Here is a 21,643-nt window from a genome sequence, read left to right on the forward strand (position 1 = left end):
CTCGACTTACTATAGCCAGCTATATGCTAGCGTTAAGCATTGAAATGTTTGTAGGAACACCCACATAAATACAAAAACAAAAGCTCAGACCTTGTACATTCCTCTAGGTTCTATAACTACAAGAATAAATTAACAAACCTAGCGGCATGTAAGTAATTTATGTTTAATGGTTTTCTGATGGATGTTCAAATAAGTAAAGTGAATAAATCCCAGTCTGAAAATTTAAACATGAGAAAGCTAGATACATTCACACTTAAGCAAAGAGAGTGTCGTGAAGACATTTCGGTTGAATGTTAAGCGAAGTTTCAAGGCAACAAAGTAGAATATATAAAAATTTAAAATCTAATTTTTTTAATGCGTGTTTAGCTGAAAGAATTATCAAGCCGAATAATTTTAATTTTTTTGTGTATTTTCTTTATTAAGTCGGGTACTTTTGGAAACTTAGGAGCCTTTGAATTGAGTATTCTCTTCCCCCTTTTTAATGATGTAGTTAAAATAAGTCCATAACTTTTAATGGATTTTTATTTTTTCCATAAAATTTTATCTCCTTGGCAATCAAAACAGTTCTTAATCGACGGTTGGACTCGACGAATAAAATAATTTTATCTAGATTTTTGACATTTGTCCTTCCAGAGGGTGGTGCATCTTTGACATCAAAATTACCGGAAAGGGATGGGCGAAACCAAAATTCCACATGATTGGTGCACCTACTTATTAAATGATTTGGGTGGGAGAAAATGAATTACTGTTATAAAGAGGAGAACCTTCTACATTTAAAGTAGCATTAGTTTAGGAAAAGTATTGTATTTAAATTTAAACTGTATATTTTTATTATATTATACATTTTTAAATCAATTTACACCAAAGAAAGGCGAGTGCTCTTTTTTTAGAGGGAGATGCTAACTGCACAACAAACTATTAAATAATGAACATAAAAGAAGATAGACAAGTAACTAAAGTGTTGTTGTTTTTTTATCGGTAAACTTAGTTTTTTATTTACACAAATCCCCTTTTTTAAAATGATACAATCAGACATAGAAAGAGTATAAAACTCATTATTCGTTCGTGCATGAAATCGTGCTGTGTATATTTATACGTTAGTATTATTACAATAAAAATATTTTCGTACTGGCTTGAAATTTAAGCATCTTAAGCTTTTAATAATAAGGAAATAACTTTATAAAGAGAATAATATATTATTGGAGTAGAAGAGATATTCGGACAATTATCACTTTAGATGATCATGAAAACAAATAAAAGGTCTCATTGTTGAAGAAATTTTGAGTTTCTCTGCTATGAAGCATTTTTTTTTTTTTTTTTTTGGGGGGACTTGGAGCCGATCTGTGGACTGAGAGATGAGGTCGGAAGAGACCAAATCTCATTAATTAAAGTACTAGCACTACGACTTTTTCTTGTATCTTCTATGAACCATAGGCGGGGAGAGGGAACCGCCCTCCCAATGCAAAAAGGAGTAAGTCTTAATGAATTTTTGGCCCCCAAAAAGCCCTCTCATTAAAAAAAAAAAAAATTATAAATTAAGACTTTTTAAATCTAATATATACATTAACTTTAATACACACGCAAATTATCTCTGTTTTTATACGACGGATATATAGATTGCAGGGGACTAAGGCTAAAATGTCATAGTATATAACATTCGAAATGTTGGAATGATTTATTTGAAAAGATTTTAAGGCCTATCAGTAGAGACCATTATAAGTCACAATGCTGTGTTTTGTCCACACAATCATGTTCTACGACGATTCAATTTATTTTATTTCGTTCAAACAAATATTAAATAATACAAAACATGCATAATTAAAGGTGTTGATTTAACCATAAATACATGGAACAAAATAAATTACTATTATGAGTTGAATTATTTCATTATATAATCAACCAACATGTGCTAAAAATCAATATTGGCGCCAATTTCGAAAAGAATGTTATAATGCCTTCCCATGACTAGAATGGGGCTGAGAGACTAATAATGGAAATGGTGCTGCATTCTGCTATACTTGTCGACAAGCTAAACTTCTTAATACTCCGTGCAGTACCAAATATAAAAAAAGCTTCAGCAAAAATGTTTTCAGAAGCTGGCAAAATGCTACCAATAACTTCTTGAAGCTTTAAAATATTGAAGGCCATCGATTGTTGAGTTACAAGATGAGCAAACTCTGGTAGGGCGAGAATGTTGCAAGAAGACTGAACACCCATGTCCAAGAAGAAGTAAACAAAATACCCAGTAACTACAAACAAACTACTGGGTAAAGAAACGCCAAGCTATCAGGCGACACCGTGATTAGAACACTAAGTTCATGTCCTTATTTCAAGTTCACTGTACAGGAGTCAAAAGCAAGGATAGATGGTTCGAAATGAAGAAGTATAGACATCAAATCAAATAAAGGAATAAGTTTTTAAACACAATGTATATAATAGTATTGCATCAGCTGACCACATCGGATAACTTGGTACTTGAGGAAAACTTCCTAGGACTATACTCCCTTGACCATTGCGATAGGGAATCTATTTTCAAGACAATAAAGGATGCCTTGACGAGGTAAAATCTTCCACTGAGCCTTTGTCGTGCAGCATTTTTTGACGGAGACGCACCATTTCAAGGTAAGCACACTGGTGTTGCAACTAGACACCAGGAAGAAGAATCAAGAATCACAACAACACACTGTTACATGCATTCAGCCGATCTTGTTGTGCAAGACATGATCAAACATGTTCCCAAGCTTAGAAACTTCTCACAACAGTGACGAAAATATACACTTCTTTAGAGATTACTCAAAGAGAGTTTCCATAGTTAAGCCTGTGGCAGAACCTCTTGGCTGTGTGTAGACTCATATCAGGCCTCTCTGCCCCACACGTTTCCTAGTGAAACAGAAGGTCTGAGCAACATAAAAGAGCAGCTCTCGGTTGTGAAGAAAGTCTTGGTCACAATACATCGTTATAGACAGAGACACACAATATAGAACAAGTTGATTCTTAGAAATTTCTACCATCTTTGAATTCCCCATTTGTCTTTTCATGCGTATTACCTTTTTTGACATTTTTAACCGGCTCAGCGAATTCCTTCAGTCACCAGATGTATCAACAGGGCAAAGAGTTACACTTATCCAAGTAGTTCTTGGACAACTGCAGATCATGCTTAGGGATTCATTTTTTGATGAAGTTTGGCAAAAATCATTGGACTACACAAAGAAATATAGCCAAGAACAACCAAAACAACCAAGAGATACTAGGCTCCCACGGCGCTTTCAGAAAGGTAAACCTCGCGTTTTTGAGACCCCCAACAATATGTATAAGTCAGTTTGGTTTGATGCATTAGACAACGTGATTTTGGGTCTTTTTGATCGAATCTCTTCAAAGCCAATAGTCATACTGACTGCAGTAGAAGATATTTTACTATCTGTATGGTCAAATGGTGAGGTCCCATCCAAGTCATTCGAGCGTGTAGTCTACCTTTTTGGAATCGATCTGAATGAATCTCGGGTTGAAGCACAGCTACGGATTCTTCAGAATATTAGGGATAACACCGGAAGACATACTCCACGCTAAAAAAATAACAGTGAATCACATCATTGACTCGATCTCAGAAACTAACATGACGAGCATGATTCTGGAGGTTGTTAAAATTTGCAGACTCTATATTGTGCACCGACGGCAGAACACTCTTTCAATGCACTCAGACCCCTCAAATTCTATCTGAGAGGGGCAATGCCACAGTCTAGGTTGAACTCACTATTAATTCTCAATATGCACAAGGAGAGGGTAGACTTAATTGACAGTGAAGATCTGAGTTTATTTCACGCGTTGACACAAAACGAAGAAGCACATTTGCTCTTATGAAGAAAGTTTTAATGTTCTTCAGTACTCTAGTGTAGATCGAAAGTTTAAAAAGTTGTCTTGTTTTTTTTCAGTCGTTTCAGAAGGTGATGTTTTAGAAAGCAATTTTAATTATGATGATTATATTATAAAACTATATTGTTGATATTTTGATACAGTAGGGATAATGATATATTATACGATTCCCAACAACACTTCTATTGGGTGCATATTCAATGTAACAAACATCAATACCCTGACACGATTTCAGTTTTTTATTTCATATAAACTCTGTACACGCTCGTGTTTATGTGCCCTTGTATGCGAATGCATGTCGTGCAACTTGAGCTTATTTTGAGGTGAGTGCGTTTGGGTTTGAGCCTACACCAAAACCTAACGTGAGCCTCCTTAGGTCTTTGCCCCCATCCAAAACTGCTTCCGGGGCGCCTACTAGGAAGTATAATTACATGATGAACCTAAATATGTATCATGGAGAGGAACTTCAATGAAATTAAATCCCTTAACTCCTGAAACAGAAAATTACTATAAGCATACATAAAAATATATATACAGGAAAAACTCCAATGATTGTCCAACCCTACGTGGAAACTTATATGAAACAATTATGATCGATTGAGTAAGATCCCTTTCCTCCTACTCCAATAAAATCTCCTTCGTTTTGTGAAGCGTTGTTTGGATACACTTAGTCAAGTTATTTCCTTATTATTAAAAGGTTGCAATAATTGAATTTCAACTATATGCTGTCACTGTCTCCAATTTCAAGATGGAAAGAAAAAGTATGACGTTTGTAAAAACTTTTCCAATGAACCCAAAATTTATTCTGTTTAAGTTTATCATTTAAAATTTATTTGAAGACATTAAAAAAACTCTTGCATTCAAATAGCAGCATAGAAAGAATATTGAAAAAAGCACAATTTTGTTTAAATAACACAGATTTTAACGCGTGAAAATTTCAAATTTTCACAACCTCTACCAAATTTAGTCTAAATAGAAAAATAAAAGATCCAATTATAAATTTGCTACAGTTTAGTAATCACCATGAAAGTTATAACAGTGGGTCATTTTGACTCCTTTCTGTAGACAGAAGTGTATCATCACTTATAACAATATATAATTTAAACGCTTCTCAGACACAAATGATATTGAAGTAAATTAGGTCTATATTTTTTTTTTTCGGTAGACTATAAACTATGCAGTAATATGTTTAAATACAATATTTATATATTCAATTTTAAAATTGGCATGGTACAAGACATCTGAAAATAGCCAATTGTGACCCAAAAATGATCTTCTTTCATGTGAATATTATATTTAATTTGTTTTAGGGTACTACACCCCTACCCCTCTCTTTCTAAAAATACGCTGCCGGAATAGGTAAGAAACTTACCTAGTATAAGCAATGGTGAAAAAATATCAGTTGTTTACTGGGCTTTGTTATTTTTTTTTTTTTTTGCATGAATGCTTATCTCATTCGCTATCAAAACAATTCTTACATGACGGTTGGACTCAACGAATTTCAGGATTTTATTTACACATTTTGGACAATTGGTGTTCCAGACGGGGTGAATCTTGGACATCAAAAATACCAATACGGAATCGACGAAACCCAAATTGCACGTGATTGGCTGTTACAATGTCAGGACCATAAGCACTATTCATATTTTCAGCTGCCTGGCTTACTTTTTTGCCTTTATCAAGAAAAAAATTAAGGTAGGGAGTATTTTCGACTTAATCTTTGACGACTGCTCAAACAAACCTGAGTCAAACAATCACAAAATTTGTCAAAAAAAATTCCTTTGTACGATATATTATCTTTCTAATAACTTCTAAGTTATACCAATCGCACATATACAATGCCAGATACACATTACTAAAGTCATCCAATGAAAAATATTGGATTTCTTTTGTATTAGGCTTCTACTTTGTTCTTTTAAAAGACTACAGAAGTTCCGATACCTATGTTGTTGTTTTTTTTTATCGACAACAATATAGCAGACTTTTATGCCTCCTCTTTAAAAAAACATAAGACATAGTAATAACATTTTTAGATTCTGAAAAGATTTACAGATTGGGGACACAAAACTTGTAGTACCATGACTAAATTGCGGAAAAAGGTGATTTTTATAGAATCCAGAAAAAACAATTCAAAACCAATTTGTTATACGTTTAAATACTATATTTAGCATATCAATCCATGCGTAAGAGAAAGGTAATTTTTATTTGACTAATTTTATTGTAATTAAATTATAAATCTAACGTTCACCATTTAATGTATTTAGTTGAGAAATATAATATCGTGACATCCTTGAGAAGTCCACTTCACTATTTGAGAAACCATATTTAAAAATATTTCATTATTTCTACTTACAATATATTTTCATGTTATTCATAAAATACGAATCCATTACAAATTTGTTTCCGAATGATAATATCTGTATTGATTAATCAACAGTCAATCGAAATCAAAGAAGCAAGAAGGAAAAATATATTGTTATGTTTATTTAAGAACAAAATCACGACCACATAAACTTCTTTCATCATTTACAATCCAAAACAGTTTTACTGATTGACATGCATTGAAAAAATGATAGAAATATGTTAGCAAAGTCATATAAGGAATTTAATAATAGTTCCTATGCCATTTTATATTTTAAAACATAGTTGCAAGGTTAAATAAAACCCTGTTATAAAAATAAATTAAGAGGATTTCTACAAATAAGTAATAAAGCATTGGTTAGATAATTATTTAAAATTGGGTTGAACGAAGTATAATGTTGCACTTATGTAACTATTTAAATAGTTTTAGCATATTTTTAAAGAATAGTTCTTTGAGTAGTATTATGTCAGTCCTTATATGTTCGTTCCAGTCCGGTCTTAGGTCTTAAAATTGGTTTGAACGAAGTACAGGGAACGGGGATCAAAGTTTCGCCTACTTTAAACTTTGATAACTTGAAGAAGACATTACCAAATAGGAAAGCTATTCTCGTCAGCTGACGATGAATAGTTCAGTTAGCATCATGCCGTCATCATATGAGTGGAACGAGGAGCTTTCGAGGTCCGCCGTAGTCATGGCATTGGTTAATAATGGAGGTAAAATCTCCAATTCAACGATTGCTTCAACCTTAGGAGTGAATTTACGGACTGTTCAGCGTATCCGTAAGAAGCTAGAAGACACCTGGGATGTTGATGCCACAATAAAGAGGGCACTCAAGGAGAAGGGTGCCGATAGGAAGGTCAGGGACACCGACTTTGTCGACAAGGTGAAGAAGATGGTTAAGGATGACCCTACCAGGTCCACGAAGGCCATGTCGAGGGATCTGGGCTGCCATGAGAAAACAATAAGGGACTGTGTATCTGAGGATTTAAGGTGCAGGAGCTACAAGATGCAGGTGGGCCAGATCTTGACCCAGAAGGCAAAGGACAACAGGCTGATGAAGTCAACAAAACTGCTCAACAAGCTCAAGCACTCAAAGCATCCCGGGATGCTGTGGTTTTTCTCTGATGAAAAGAATTTCTGTCAAGATCAGAAGGTCAACAAGCAGAAAAATAGGTGGATAGCCACCTGCACCAGCCATGTGAGGAAGGTAATGAAGACCAAGTTCCCTGCAATGGTCATGGTGTTCGGAGTGGTCAGCAGTGAAGGTCATGTTATGCCTCCCCACATGTTTGAAACGGGTCTAAAGGTCAATACAGAGGTCTACTGGATGTTATGGATAAGGTGGTTCTGCCCTGGATCCAAGGGGTGGCCGGACACAGGCCCTGGGTGTGGCAACAGGACTCAGCACCCTGCCATGTATCCAAAATCTCCATGCAGTGGTTAACCGAGAACTGTTATGACGTCGTAACCAAGGATTTGGGTCCTCCTAACTCTCCTGACCTTAATCCTCTGGACTATTTTGTCTGTTGGTATGTCGAGAGACATACCAACAGACATCCCCATAGCACCAAAGCCAGCCTGATGGACTCCATCAAGGAGGTATTCGGCAACATGGACAATGAGATGGTCAGAAGAGCCTGCGACCGGTTCAGAGGCCGTATTGAGGCCGTTATTGATGCCAACGATGATTATATCGAATGAATGGCTACTCTATACCTAAATGCTCGTCATAGTTTTAATTTTTAATAAAAAAGTTAAAAAATGTATATTTTGTTTTGTTTTTTGTAGAAATATAATGTTGCACTTATGTAACTATTTTAATAGTTTTAGCATGTTTTTAAAGAATAGTTCCTTGAGTATTAGTGTGTCAGTCCTTATATGTTCGTTCCAGTCCGGTCTTCGGACTTTCAGTTCTTGGGGTCGGTTCTTAACTGTCGGTCCTCGGAATTAATCCTAAAAAAGGGCAATGGTTTATTAAGCCAAATATGATATATGAGATATGTTTTCAGAACTGCAATGAATTGCCCTGGGGATATTTGTCGGTTAGGAAAATTGCCCGTATTTTGTTCAAACTGTTTGAAGAATAAAAGCACATTATAAATTTGCTTAATATGTATTATTTATGGCAAAACTCTAAACATATTTGTGTGTTCCATCCCCAAGGGAGTACCTTCAAGTGTAAGTAATACAATTGAAATAGTGGAGGAGGAGGGAGGGAGAATAAATATCTTAGGGACTCTTAAAATATGCTTGAATACTTTCCACCCACGGATTGGCTAGTGTTCCAGGGGACATAGTTCAGCTTAAACTCATTTTTTGCTATTAGAGGGGTTCTTTGGATGTGTTGGATGAATTGACGGTGGTTTTTAAGGATGCAGAGAGTACCCCACGCAATCCAAGGTTTTGGAACTCTTTTTTTTGGTATTAAGGGGGTTCCTTGAATGAATTGGAGATGGTTTTTAGCATTTCCACTCTACCCCCGGCCCAATCCAGGGGGGGGAGGGTATTCAACCATATTTTAAGAGACCCTAAGTTATTTATTCCCCCTTCCTTACCAATCCTCTTGATCCATTTCTTACAAGATTGGATTGAATTTAAAAAATTGCAAAGAAATCGTATTGGAATAGTATTACTTATACTTGATGCAACTCCCTTGGGGGATGGTACAAACAAATATATTTAGGCATTTGTCATAAACACAACATATTAAGTGAATTTATAATGTGTTCTTCTGGAAGTTTGAACAAAATATGGGCAATTTTCTACCGGCAATTTTCCTAACTGGCAATCTACCAAGGTCAATTTTCCCCGGGTCAGTTTTCCTAGTACCCTTTTCAGAATCTTGTTTTATATTTTAATGCATTATAATACGAACCTATTATATTTTTTACTGCTTATATAATTTACTATATTGTATAGCTAGTGGAATAATAATAAAAAACGTCATCAATGATGTCACGAAGAATGGATTTTACCTTCTTTTAGGATTGACAAGTGGGACAAATTGAACTGGATGGGAGTGGACTGGACTAGATGGGACTGTGATCCTGGGTCATAAATAAGGACGAATACAATACCATCCTTGAGTTCAGAACTTTGCACTCTATGATAATAAGTATGTCTTTTTAAAACGAATACTCAGTCCAAAAATTCTTTATACACCTAGGATATTGTCTATTACTTGGCAAAAAAAAAATATTAAAAACGCTTATAAAGAAGCATTGGGTAAATTTGCTTTCCTCACATTTTCAAAAGCAACTCTCAATAGCAATATATTAATTATTTTGATAGACAGTAATGCTATGACACCAACTATTAACTATGTATAAATGTATACAAATAAATAAGTGATATATACTGAACATTTTCAAACTTCTTCTCATAAATTTAAAGTGAAGAGACAAAATGCCATCAGAATCAAATACGAGCATTTGCAGTATGAAGTTATGTTTTGTAAGTATATTCAGTTAATTAACAACTAAACTAATTATTATTTAATACAATAGGTTATTATAGCTGGGATCACAATTTGTACAATATTTTTTGGTTTCATAATTTATATCATAATACGGGCTTCACAGCGGGTTTAGTCCGGTTATATGGAATGCCGGGAAATCCATAACTGTAGGCTATGAAATATTTCCAAAGTATTTTTACAACTTCAAAACAGCCTCAAGTTCTTTAGATAGTACTTTTCCAGTGAAAATATAAATATTTACCAATAAACTTGTTTTAAAAATATTTTTCTTGTTTCATATATTAAAACCCTCATATTTAATGAGTAAAAATATATTTATGATACATTATTACTTTTAGCATACAATAATAAAACATTTTTCACTCGAAAATACTGATATTCAAAGTAGTCTTTCAACAATTCCAATAAAAGATAAACAAAAAGATCGAGAAAAACCCTGTATATCATGTAATCGTTGGGACTCTATCCCAGATTTTCAAGATTCAATTCGAAAAGTTGACTAAAGAATATAGTTTAAATTTGTATGTCAGTAAATATGCTTGAGTTAGCTCGAAGGGATTTTTTCTTTCTTGTTAGTTTATGTAATAAAGAGATCCTTCTTCTTTTTTAATAATTTCAGGGGGTCAGTGGGGGGGATCTAAAAATGGTCATCTGGTAAAATTCAGCGTCTTTCGAAAAAAATGAACTCTAAAAGTTTTTCCAAATCTCATCTAAAAAATGTTTTATCAGCTATTATTGTTTCTCTATTATAAGTTATGACAGGACCGTTTTAATAAATAACTGAGGCTATGAATATAATAAATTATATTTAAAAAGTAATTTTGGGGCCAATTAAAGGCACATTAATCCGTAGAAGGTACTAAATTATAACTAATATTCTTGAGTATCTCATCCGATCTCACCAATTTGAACAAAAATCCCCTAATGTACCTGATGTCATATCAAAATATGAATATCAACATGTAAATATGAAGCATAGAATGACAATAAGTTGAATAAAGAGATAAGTCTGCTCTACCTAAGTGCTTGAGTTGAATTCATTAGTTATGATCGAAACATAACAAGACGAAATATGTCTATAAACTATCAGGCCCTTAATATTTGTAAAGTTAATAAATCAGATGAGAATTTATCTGTTACGCAAGCGTCTTTTTTAGTCGTAAAACTTTTTATAAGCCGGCGACGTTAAAAGAGCTCAGAAAAAATATCGAACCCAAAATTGCTACAATATCGGTCTATTTATTGAAAAAAGTAGTAGAAAATTAGGCTCAGTGATTTAATTTCTGTAAACGTTCCCGTTTAGGGCACGCTAGAAAAATTGGTTTACAATTGGTAAATTGGTACTGAAAAAATAAATTTGGAAAAATCTTGAACCTTTCGTGTTTTATTTATATTAAAAGTTGAAGGGCTTTTAATGAAAAACCCTTACTTAAAAACATCAAAAAAAGACTAATGAAGTCAATAGCGGTGGAATAACATAAAAAAATTTAGTTATGAATAACTAAATATAGAAAATAAAAAGATATTTGAAAAGTATTTTTACATATTTATTCCCTTATATTGAGACCTTATATTACAACATAAGATGATGAATGTGCATTATTTATGACAAAAAAGGAAGAAAAAATAATTACAAATATTCAAGTTAATAAAAGTATAGTATGCATTTTTAGGACTAAAACAGGGTTACCAAGAATACTCAAAAAAGTTTTTTTGTCGAAAAACACATAGAATGATTTTGCAGGTGCTGCTTGTTAACAAAAAAATTTGGATTTTTTTTTCCCCCTTAAAATTTAATCATTTTTCGAAATAATAAATTTCATAGTACAAATATTGAGCACTCTTCATCAATGAGTCCTGGTACTTGTGATCTGATTCACATTTTTTATGCTAAAGTTGGAATGCATTATCCTCGCCATTGATGCTTCGAAATGTCACACAATTACAAATTTTGTAGCAAATAAAATGTTGAACAACTTTTTCCTTAAAAATAAAGGATTATTGCAGCTGGAACAATATTTTTTTAGTGACGACCTCGTAATGAAACATTTTCTTTGATAAACCCAATTTCTGTTTTAAAGAGTTCGTTACAGATGTTAAAAGCAAAATTTAAATTTAATTCACATTATAATTCATTGGCTTCTTCAAATATTCTTAACAACTCTGTCTTTGGAACTATAGTATATCTTAAAAAAACTTTCCAGCAAAGTCTGACATGGATCTGATGGAAGAAAACTCATTTGGTGGAATATTATTTTTTGACGTAACTACTAATTGTAGAGTGATTTTAACTTCAGACACCACAACATGAAATCCAATTGCTACAGGCTTACAGATCAGTATATCCAATATTCCTTAGATGTTTTTACTGTTCAATGCGTTACCCTCTTGAATATAGCCAGTATCATGAAAGAAACCAACAAAAAATATTATTATAACAAAAAAAACTGTCTTTGTTACTTTATTTTTGCTAAAAGCGGTATCGTTTCATCCAGAAAACTCTACTCTTTGGGTGCAATAAACTTCATCGAGTAGGAAGATAATTAAATGCTCTCGGCAATTAAGATATTGAACTCTCCGCTTCAAGTAAGCCTTTGTATGTGGTTTAAAAAAAAGCTCCAACTTTTTAATGTTGCATCCATTGGTCAAGTTTTCTGGGAGATGGAAAACTCAAAAATAACACATTAACTAGATGGCTATAGCACGTGGAAAAAGTGGTTCTGATAGCTGCCGATAAACCTGGTGCATATTTTACGGATACGATAATCAAATTGCGTTGATTAATTGTAAATTCCAATCTGATTTTTCAGGAAGAACGGCCACTTTTACTTTTTCTTCAAAGTTATTCAATATATCTTTTATCATAAATTCTTCTTTTTCAACTTCAATACTTTTCAAAGGAGACACAATTTTTGGAATTTGAAAGTCGTGAAAAGCATTCCATCTGTCTTAACTAGGTGCTAGAGGCGATGTGTAAGTACACTGGAATCGCAGTGAAAAGCTTTGAACCTCAGATTTTCTTTAATAATTATTCAACTTTCTTCCACCGGGAGTCAATTATCATCCTTGCAATAATTGAGAACATCTATAATTTTGGGCTTGATTTGATAAACTTGAAATCTGCTGGGTAGAGTAATGTTCCTTTCTGAAACGAGAAAAGATAAAATGTGATTTTCAACTTTAACGTCATTGAATGAATGTATCTATACAAAATGGAAGTTAAGTACAGAGATAGTAGCCGAATATATGAATTACATTTTAATAAGGAGCTGTCAGTTTAAAATGGAGGGACTTTTTCAAGGTATACAGAGTGTGACAGGGAAATTTTCTGCGTCAGGAAATAGTTTGAAGCAAGATGAAACATTTCTCAAGTCCCAGAAGGCTAAGATCAAGGAAGATCCAACAGCATCAGTGCACCGCATGGCTGACGAGTTTAATGTGGATGAGATCACCATCAGGAGGGCAGTTCCTCATGACTTCGGCCGTAAAAGCTTTGTCAGGAAGTCCTTATTTACTCGAAGAGTCGTTCGTTGACTGTGAAGATCTTCTCGGACAAGAAGTTCTTCACAGTCGACCCGGGTTTGAACCGCAGAAACGACTAACTTATAGGATCATCACCTGAGGAAGTCCAGGACAAAACATCTGACACAAACAATGATGAAAATGACTTGCCATCAGAGTCGTAGCCTCTTATGGAAAGAAAATGCCTCCCTTCTTCTTCAAGACAAATGGGAAATTTGGGGCTAAGATCTACTATAAGGGCCTGAGGTGAAAAATCTTGCCTTGGCTGAAGGATAATTATCCTGAGAAAAACTATGTGTGTACCCAAGACATTGCCCCCAGCCATACGGGCTTGAAGACATAAAATTTATGGAAGGAGCACTTTTCTGGGATCTGGGACAAGACATTCTGGCCCTCTTCCAGTCCTGATCTCAATCCCCTCAACTTCAGTGAGTGAAGTCTCTTTGAGAGCAAGGTTGGGAAAATGAACAGGAGCTCAAGACCAGCATCAAGAAACAATGTGCCAACATGTCAGCCGATTATATTGTGACAACCTGCGCCAAGTTTCAACCTCGTCTGGAGGCAGTGATAGAGGCTGGAGGCGGCCATATTGCATAATTCTTGCCAAGTTTGATTGCTAAAAAATTTTCAATAACATTTTTCATTATACTTTTCTAATAAAAACTTATTAAGGTTTTCGTGTTGCTTCTTGATCCCGGAAAATTTCCATTTTGCACTCTGTCTTATTTTTGAACATTTCTGGCAACGTTTTCATCATAAAAGTGGTCATTGAGAAGATTCTTTGGTACTGACTTACCCTTAGGTAATATATATTTGCTTTTAAAGGGAGGTACTAGCTTTATAAGCCGATCATATACTTTATTTTTCCTTCTAGCCAGATAGTTTTCTTAAGGTTGAGGGAGCTGGAGACAATAGATAGCCGGATAAGTTCAGGTAAATGGAAAGAACATCATTTCATTTAACCGGGATTTTTCACATTCCCATCTTGGATTTGCGTTTTCTTTCAAACAACAAAATAGATGCTGCCTAAATTTTACTAGAACTCACGTTGTAGTCAACAGTTGAAGACAAGAAGGAATAGTGGGCTTCTTTTCTCTCCTGTTACTTCACACGTGGTATGATATAGATATTTCTAATAACCTTGGGTTATTAGAAATATTTTTTTAACGCTGTTTTATATCCCAGGTCAATACTAGGATTTGACATTCTCACAAAATTGAAAAATTAGAGCTTAATATATTTTGAAAGTGAAACAGCTCCTAAAAATTATATATTAATCTACTCATTCATGGTTTTAGGAAAATTGTCTGAATCTTTTTTTTTGCAAAAGACAATTTGTTAAACAGACATTTTGCCGAAGTAGCCTTTGGCCGAATAGGATATTTAATTTATTAATATATCTTAATATAATTTAAAATTATACATATGTATTTTTCATATGCTATAGGTTTGTATTTTTCATATACGTAAAATAGTTAGTGTTATTTTTCAGATTTTTCAAATTATTTATATTTATTAAAAATCATTCTGTAATATAATACTGTAGCATTTGGTTCGAATATAGTTTGAAACTTTACTGTTGTATAAATTTAAATAACTTAAACAAACACGAAAGCGGTTTTCATCGAAAAAGTGCTAATCACTTTTCCGTAATTAATTAATTTTGTAATTATTATTCGATATGAGGGGTTATATTTATTAGGAAATAATCATGGGTCGACGAACAAGCATAATACATATAAGGCAAGAGAAGGCTATTTTATGGGAAGGTCACTGCTCTCACTTGATATTATGCCTGTTCGTCAATCTGTAGGCACATACTTCTGTTTTGTGTATACATATATAATGATCATTAATGTCTATAATTAAAAAAAAATATTTTATTGCAAAATAACGCTAATTAATTTATATATATAGCATTAAAAAAAAACTATTTATCATACTATCATTTTGAGTTAAATATAAATACATAATTTGGCAAAATGTCCTTCGGCAAAAAATGTATACGCTCAATAACTTATTCATAGCAAATTCAAGGGATTAATTATAATAAGGTATAAAATAAAAGAACGGAATACTCGGACGACTAATGTATATCATGTAGAAAAATATTTTCTTTTCTTTCTATCTTTCAATTGATTATAACTTAAAAAAATATAATATACGAATCTCTACGTAATCAATACAACTTATGGACATGATGGTATTCCTTATTGATATGAAGTCAATTGTCTAATTCACATTCGAAAAATAAAAACAGATATATATTTACATTCATGAATGCATTGTTTGACATGTTCTCTGTTTACTATCTGTAATTACATAAACACATATTTGCAAGATTTAGTTATTTTGGCTCTCAAGCACAGCCATTCATGCTATATACTTAGCGTAATGAAATTTAAATTAATGAAATTGACTGTTATATAAACTAAATAGATTAGTTTATGGCTTGAACAATACATTATCATAGACCATTAATGTATTTTTATTATTTCGCATACTATGTAAATACAAGAAAAATATAAATGAATTCATCCATACTGGCTTATACTTTTTAAAGCAACCTTATTGCATGTATTGTTTATGCATGATTTGTGGGTTGAATTTTAGCTTTATACTAGATTTTCTTTTAGTCAGGATGAAAAAATATTACGCAAAAATTTAACTTTTTGCGATTAACAGTGGATTCTTGAATTTTTTTCTAAAAAAATTATTTTTCAAAATTTAATTTCAAAACAATTATGTTTTTACAAATTTTTTCCCAAAAATTTTATTTTTCAAATTATTTTTCTGAAATATTTAATTATTCAATTTTTTTTTGTAAAAACTTAACTTTCCATGAAAAGGCAAACAAATTTTAAATTTTTTTTCCAAAAATGTAACTTTTTGTTAATAACTGTGATTTTTTTTCGTTAAATTTAATTTTTAAACTATTACATTTTTTCTCTCTAGTTATTTTTTAAAAAAAATGATTTTCTGTAAATAGGTAGGAATTTTTTAAATTTTTCCGAGAAATTTAGTTTATGAAATTTTTTTCCAAAATTTTATTTTTTGTAAATACCTGTTGTATTTAAAAAAAATTCTAAAAAATTTTACTTTCCAAAGTTTGGCATTACTCAAATATTTTTACAAACCATTGAATTTAAAAAAAAAAATTTCCAAAAAAATAATTTTCTGTGAATAACTAGGGAACTTCGTTTTTTTTTTGTAGAAATTTAATTTTTGAATATTTACCAAAAAATTTAATTTTTTGTGAATAGCTATTGATTTTTTTTTTATTTTGAAAAAAATTAAAAATACTCTAAGGTTGAGCTATATTTATTGTCTAATTGTTACGATGGCATGGCCACATATCATTGCCATGAGAGGGTTGGGTGATACTTTCATGTCAAATTAATCCGATTATTTTTTGAAATATTGAAAGTGAGGTTGAAAGACAAATATTTTGTCAAACTCATCCGTAATTTTATTTTCGAAATAATATTTCCAAGTTTAGTTTATTTTTAAATATTAATTAGTTCTTTAACCTTCTCCAGGTCCATAAATAATCTGACATAGTAGGAGCCATTTGATCTACATTTTTTTGTACCGCAGTTCTTACAATCTTAATATATATATTTATAGTCCGTCAGCAAAAAAACAAGCTAGAATAATTTTTCTCATAATGGAGTGTGGACTACATTTCTATTCTTTTACAAATATTTGTCAATATCCATCAATAAATTATGCTTATTAACTTTTGGGATACGCCACAAATTCTACTTTAAGTAGCCAAAATGATCGTCACAATAAAAGAATAAGAAATGGATAGATTTCTTTGAATGGTCATATGGGACAATACAAAATATATTTGAATGAAATAAATGTTCTAAACTATAGCTGAAATTCTTGTATAACTTAATTTATCCCATAAATTTGAATACAAAGCGTATAATTGGCTCAAATATGTCTATGAAATATGTATGTATATATTATGAAGTACAAAGATAATTTGGGATTATCTTCATTTCTTGATTTGTGTTCAAAATTGATTTGGTAGTGACGCACCACATATTTGGACTTGAGTCCCACTCATAAGTCATAAGTGCTCCCACTCTACATTTTTTTCTATTGCCCAGCTTCTTGACTTCCTTTTGACTGGTATATATCGTGACGATGTGTTTACAAAATCAAATGTAAAAAAACAACACATTATAATTGTACATAAATTACTTCGCAATTTTATTAATATATATAAATTGGTAAAATAAGCAATTAGAAAAATAATTTTACTTATGTAGGAAATGCAATTGTTTACAAAAAATATAAATACAACTTTCTAATCAAGTTAAAATTTGAGAAAAAAACATTTATTTGCTTATAAACATTAGTGTTTATATATCATACAAATGTATTCAAAGCGATGTTGAATATTAATTGATAAAATGTGAAAATGACAATATAATTATCAAAACGTGATCAACCACTGAATCATATTGCAAACTATATACATGTTTGTTTATATTGCGGTGTTTAAGTATGTATTTGATTTGATTTAATTTAACATAATCCATGTATGTGTGAGGATGAAATAGGATTGATGTAGCGTTAGGGATGGTACCAAGTATATATATATATATATATAAATGTACTTAAGTCGTGTACATGTATTTCATTGAAATTTTAAGTATAAGTATTAGGCTTATTTGTTTGAGATATTTAAGTAAATTAGGAGTACTAGCAATGAATTTAAGTACAAGCGTAAGTAATATCAAGAATATATTTATCTACTTATTGTTTTGTAACAATCCCATTTTATGAGTTAGTCTTTTTAAGGAAGTAAGCTTCGGAATTTCTTTCAAAGAATACAATTTATCGTCCGAAATGGAGATAACAAATCTAATCATCTTAAAGTGAGAATTCTGACTAGTTTAAGTGTCAGACTCAAGTCACATTTAATGCTTGAAGAAAATCAGGAGCAATTGTAGATTTTGTTTGTCACAATGGATTTGTTTCATTTGCTAACAAATTCATAGTCCTACGAATAAAATAGTAACAAAAAAATCCAAACTATTTATTTATTATTAGTTTTCAATGACAAGACTATTATTGGGCTCCGGAATCTGACTTTAGTGTTCCCATAATTTAAGAACATGTTGTTTGTTCATCCATTTTTATCCCTTATTTATTAATATTTAACTTGATCGAAATAGCTAATTACGAATTTGTGAGATACAAATTTATTTGAATATAAAGTATTTGAATTACTTATAAGTTATAACGTACGGATTCATCAATTTGATCTTAGTTTAGTAGTTTTAGCAAGATGACCGTATTAAAAAAAAGAGTGATTTTAATAAAAGACAATCTTGACAAGTCTTTGTAATTAATAAGTCTTAGCTTGGAGTTTTTACCTATTGCAATAACCACGGAGACAAACTTTCTGTGGCACTCTTTTTAAGAAGCTCATAAATCATAACAAATGCATTAAGCATTCATTGGTTACAAAAAATGAACAACAATTTATTTTCCATTCTCTCCTTTTTCGGATTATGTTATATAAAATATCGTTGGAAATATCGAAATGTTTCTCGGATATCGATACGATAAAGATATTGGATATTCTGTCCAATATATCAATCCGACACGTCAACTCACGTCTACCATAAATATTCACTATTTTGTTAACCAAATATCAATACTCATGTTTCAATAGTATTTAAATTAATAGCTAAATTATGGGACTTCAAGAAACGTAAGTACATGTACTTGGCCATATCCCTTTTGGAATCTGAGTCTTTTGCATATTTTGCCATATAATCAACTGTTGGCAGCCCTGAATATTTTCACCTGTTTTTCCCTCCAAAAAGTAAAGCGAGTTTTTCTGATCTTTTAATTATAAAATTCATATTATTATATCCAGGAGCTTCAATGTTAAAATAGCAAATCATTAGCAATTGTTTCAATAAATATAAAGTTGGGTTGAGGAAAAAGAAATTCTTGAACTAGTCTTCGTACACCCATGATAACAAATTATTACAGAGATGTGGTTAGATATTTAATAGGCAAGTTCACCAAAAAGTTTCTTACATATGAAAGACTGATAGATTCAATATCTATTCTTATATTCTGTGTATTCAAGAACAAAAATAAACATGGAATAAATATATTGAATTTTGATGAATAACTGATTTTACTTTAGTTCGATGGAGAATGAAGGTAGAATGCCTTATTATAACTCCTTTTTACTAACAGAATACCAACAATGAATACTCTCAATAACACATAACTTGACTATGAGTTATATATTCTAAACAAAAATTATTTAAACTCTATGATCACGTATTTAAGCCATTATCACGTACCAGGAGTGTTCCACCCAGTTTTGTCCCGTCTTGTAAACTTCATAGCGCCCTATCTTACGCTCTCTAAATGTCAAAACCATTTTTATAACATTTTATATGCTTTTTTTTTTTAAATAGACTGATATATCTGAGTATCACTGACATTAAAGAATCACGAATATCACATGGAATCAAGTTTGTAATCTGCAACAGTTAACAAAGATTTTTATTTCATTGCCATGAAAGAGAATTATTTTATTAGTATTGAAAGGATGAAAGTTTTTGGAAATTCAGGTATCAAAGTAGATTCAAATCCTGCTTAACTGCCAATTTGTGATTTCTCAAGTAAAACAACAAAAACTTGAGCAGAAGGTCCTAAAAATACTTTTAAAAAGAGTTAAAATTGAATTTTAACTTTGTATGCAGTAGTTTCTTATAATGTGACCGATCACATTCTCACTTTGACACAATTTTTTATTATTATAGCTTTCCTCTAAAGAAAAAAATAGGACAGTCTATTGCATAATCATGAAATACGATTTATCTGTACTCGTATAAATTCAGAAGTGTATAAAATATGCCCTAGAAAGTGTGAGGGGCTTTTCTAGTTGGCAACCAGAATAAGTATCTTGAAGGGTCGTTCCCAGAGGGGTTGGCTGGAGGAGCTGTAGCCCCCTCCCCAAATAAATAAATTTTTGCTTTTTTCTAGAAAAGTAAATATTTGAAGAAAAAAATTCAAGAAATTTAAATTATTCTTTCAATTTTTTTTCCGAAAAAAATAATTTTCTGTGAAGAACTATAGATTTCTTGAATTTTTTCCAGAAAATGTCATATTAGACAAGAAATTTTATATTTGTTATTTTTTTTTGAAAAAATTTATATTTAATAACTGTGAATTTTGGAAATTTTATTTTTGCAATTTTTGCACAAAAGTTGAATCATCCTCTCCAAAATATAACCCTGCATACGCCCCTTAATTGTGGATCAACATTGGAGTAATTCCAGCCTATATGCACTTACTATATACGTTGTGGGATTTGTGTTTATTTCCTTTCGCTCACGGCCGCTTGTAGATAATCTATAAAACATAAAGAAACTAAGCTGCACTACTCAAAAACATTCTTCAAATTGTTAGGATAACCACGTTTATTGTAGGATTCTTTTATTTTTACATACGCGCAGGATATATTTTTTACATTGCTGATTTCTATACATATGTATAAATATCAAAAAATAATAAGTGTATTATAATGCAATCTTGTTAGCCTATTACAGTATTATTTCTAAGTGCTGGACTATTGTTTATTTAGTCATACGAATATGTTCAATAATTGATAAGATGTAATTAAAGTTTATTAGATCAATCATTAATGCACTAATAAGAGGAAATAGTATATAGTTCGATAAAAAAAGAAATAAATGGGGTAATCAATGAAATAGTTTAAATAATAAAGTAAGATATATTTGCCTAATATAATTCATTAGCTTAGGATTGTAGGCATCCTTCAAGAACTTAAGTCAAATAAGTACCTTATAGACATTTTAAGTAAGGTATTAGGTTGATTTTTGATATATTTAGGCACCTGCTATAGCCAAGGATACAACTATTATATTCCAATATCCTGGAGTAGTTGATAAAGGTTAATATATTTTCGAAAGGGACTTGATAATAATGACTGCAATAGGAAGTTGGTTAGAATGAGTTGCACTGGTTAAGTATAAGTAAACATTATAGTATTACATTTACTCCATCTAACCTTATTTTAGCAATCAATAAAAAAGAAATTATTTTGGTTAGAAATCAATATACATAAAGTATATTTCTTTCTCTAAGAACCGCCCGGGCGCGAACGCATATTGAATTCAAGAGAAAAAACTTCTCCCAAGGGCGTTGTCGATGAGCAACGGGGATACCATTAAGTAGCATTTAATTACAGCATGGTACACCACAAATACAGCCTTCATCGTGAAGAGTTATCAATCTGTTCACCGGTTTGTCGAGGCTGTAATTGCTTGTGAAGGAGAATTTAGAGCAATTATTTTTCATTATTACAAATATATTTTTTGTCTATTATCCTTAAATGA

At 31.7% G+C, this 21,643-nt stretch overlaps 2 long non-coding RNA genes across 2 annotated transcripts in view; both read left to right on the forward strand.

Moving 5' to 3' along the window:
• LOC121128030 (uncharacterized) overlaps positions 1-21,643 on the forward strand; it is a 168,773-nt gene that overhangs the window by 14,295 nt on the left and 132,835 nt on the right. The window lies entirely within an intron of this gene.
• Positions 9,152-10,041, forward strand: LOC121127989 (uncharacterized). Its single transcript, XR_005867991.2, has 2 exons — positions 9,152-9,685; positions 9,739-10,041. It is a non-coding gene; the product is annotated as an uncharacterized lncRNA (long non-coding RNA).

Source organism: Lepeophtheirus salmonis, chromosome 13, assembly GCF_016086655.4.
Source record: "Lepeophtheirus salmonis chromosome 13, UVic_Lsal_1.4, whole genome shotgun sequence".
Taxonomy (NCBI): Eukaryota; Metazoa; Arthropoda; class Copepoda; order Siphonostomatoida; family Caligidae; genus Lepeophtheirus; species Lepeophtheirus salmonis.